The 2785-nt window shown below is 36.8% G+C and overlaps 1 protein-coding gene across 1 annotated transcript in view; it reads right to left on the minus strand.

Moving 5' to 3' along the window:
* Nucleotides 1-2785, minus strand: part of LOC102672127 (homeobox protein Nkx-6.1-like) — a 33152-nt gene that overhangs the window by 1835 nt on the left and 28532 nt on the right. The gene's annotated exons all lie outside the window — the stretch shown is intronic.

Below are 2785 nucleotides of genomic sequence, written 5' to 3' on the forward strand. Positions count from 1 at the left end.
CCCCCGCCTGTACATCTATAAAGCTGGAAATACGCGGGAGGAGAGGCCGTGTCCCCGCAACAATGTATTTAATTAACGTAACGGGCGCCAGGGGAGCGGCGGGACTCGAGCGTACCGATTGCACCCACAAACCACCCTCTATCCATAGCGGCGAGCGCCGCGTGACCCCAACTAAACTCCACCCCCGTGGCGCCCCTCTTTCCTCGCCAATCCGCAGCCTTGTTCAATGGCCGCCAAGTCGAGAGCTTAAATTAAAGATATAAGCGGGCGCGTCGGCGTTGGTGCAACCGGCGTGTAGGCGGTAAACGAATTAAAAAGTAAACGGCCAGCCGTAAAAGTTAATAGCTGTTCGGATGAAAATTAAAACACTCGAGGAATTAAGATAACGGAGAGGAAGGAAGGCTGGGACAATCTGGCCGAGATTGACTGCCACGCCGCCGTTTGCGCCACCGGTAAAACGTCCATCCCTCTGCGTTTAACCCTTTCTGTCTCACAGTTTTTCCAATACCAGGGGATAGCCGTTCGACAACCTTAAGCTTTATTATCGAGCTCGATATTTTTGACGAGTTTTATTCCGATTCTTAAGTAACTTTGGAAATAAATAAATAGTGGAAATAGTCAAATATTGAATTTGAAAATGTACGAAAACGATGTACGAATATTTGTAATTAGAGTAAGGATATTTAAATACAAAATTTGAGTATACTTAGAAATACGTGTATATACGATTATTATATTTGAAGAATTCGTATAAGTCTCGACTGTATTTAATCTTTATTTCTTGAGTCATGTTTCTGTATTTAATTGCTTTTAGTTGAATCAAGAGGGAAAAAGATGATAGCAAGGGTGATAAAATTTGAACAAGTTGTTGCTCGACGATAAAGTAGAGTTCTCGCGGGGCCGAGTGTAACGATAGAGCAAACGAAAATCTGGTTTTCGGATACGATTTTCAATCCGGACGTCTTCGTGAACTCGCAATACATAAAAATTGATTCTTGGCTACATTGGTTCCCGCTTATCTCTTTTATTGTGCTCTCTTCGCTTTTATCGGCGGTGATAAAACGTTCGATCGATCACTCGATCAACATATCGCGACCCGAAATCGGGCAAACGAATTATTAAATTCGGACGAAATGTTTTTCTTTTTTTTTCGTCGAGGAAGCTGTTTTATCAGATTTGTTATTCGCATATCTTACAATCGAGATTTCGAATATTCCCTTGCATAAATGATATCTATAATTGAATAATGTGATTGTAATTTGGCAAGTTACAAGTTATGGATTTATTTTTAATTTTGTGAGATTTTATTATCATTAATGATGATTAATAACCGTGTAAATATCGTTACTTTTCGTTCGTGTATTTAATTATGGGAAAATAATTTAATTCATACGTTTCAAGAATCATTTATATTCTTAGTTGTAAGTAGTACGGGTAAATGTTTCGTGAAACGTAAGTACGTATAATAAATCAAATTTCATATTCACTATAGGCGAGATGTGCACAGTCTACGACTATATATAATAGTGAATACAAATGAATCTTGTTTGGAAATATCAATAAATTTGGTTATATTAGACGGTTTATTATTTATTAATTCGATTTAATGACGAATTGTCCTTAAACGGAGCAGAAATTGTCCCACCACCCTGTAAGAATTGATTTTCGGCTAACATTATGGCGGCGCACTGTTTAACCAGGAATTACCTCTAATTTAATAGACCGTAATGGAGCCAAAACGTGACGCAAGTAACCGATAATAAGCCATTAAAATCTCTCTGCAGTTTACATTGGCCTCAAATTGAACGTTAACATTAGAACAATGGAAGTGGCCCCGTTTGTCAAAATGTTATGCGCTAAATATTCATTCCCTTTATCAATTACTTTTTTTCATCTCCATTTGTAATATAAAAAAAAGAAATAGAAAAAAAATCCAAATCTTTTTCAACAATTTTTAGTATTCTTAACAATCTCACAAATATTTCTTAAATATTTATCTTGAAGATTTTAGTATGAAATTTCATAAAAGTTCTGGAAAGTTTCCAAAGAATATACAATCTTTAATAATAAAAATTACGAATCTTCCGAAACATTTATTGGAAAATATATAATTACCTAATATTCCTTGATTTGCTTCCCAAAAACTCATACAAAGTTACTACAATTTATCAAATATAGCTTAAAATTTACACATTTTTTCTTAATTAATAAAAAAGAAAGATCAAATTAATTTATCTTTAATAATTTTCAAAAAGAATAAATCCATTTTGTTTTTACAAAATTGCTCGCGTATCCCCTTAACATACCTTCAAGTTATACTCCCTCGAAAACCCCTAAAAAAAAAAAGAAAGAAAGAAAATTAGCTCTTGTCGACTCCGACAAATCCTACGCAGCTTTGTATCCACATTTTTAGGACATTCTTTTTTTTCCCCCCCCTCATCCGGAGATACAGTGGCGAAATGTAAATGCGAGAGCAGGCGGTGGCACTTCGACGTGTCGCGTCATTCATCTTGTTTTTGAACGCGTTAGTCACGCGTTGTAAACGCTCCCTCCGCAACTGTTCGATTTATTAAATCAGGATTATCTAAGCCCATTACTTTGTCCTGTAAAGCTAGATACAAAACCGCATTTATAACTGCGCAAAGCCCTTACACCGACGGGGTGGAGTGTCGATCTCTTTCTCTCTCTTCTATCTTTACACGTTTCTCTCTCTTTCGTTCCCTTTCCCCTGCATTTTCTCTCTGTTTCACCCCCCCTCTCTCTCTCTCTCTCTCTGTCTCTCCAT

The sequence above is a fragment of the Apis dorsata genome, unplaced genomic scaffold (assembly GCF_000469605.1).
Source record: "Apis dorsata unplaced genomic scaffold, Apis dorsata 1.3 scaffold_930, whole genome shotgun sequence".
Taxonomy (NCBI): Eukaryota; Metazoa; Arthropoda; class Insecta; order Hymenoptera; family Apidae; genus Apis; species Apis dorsata.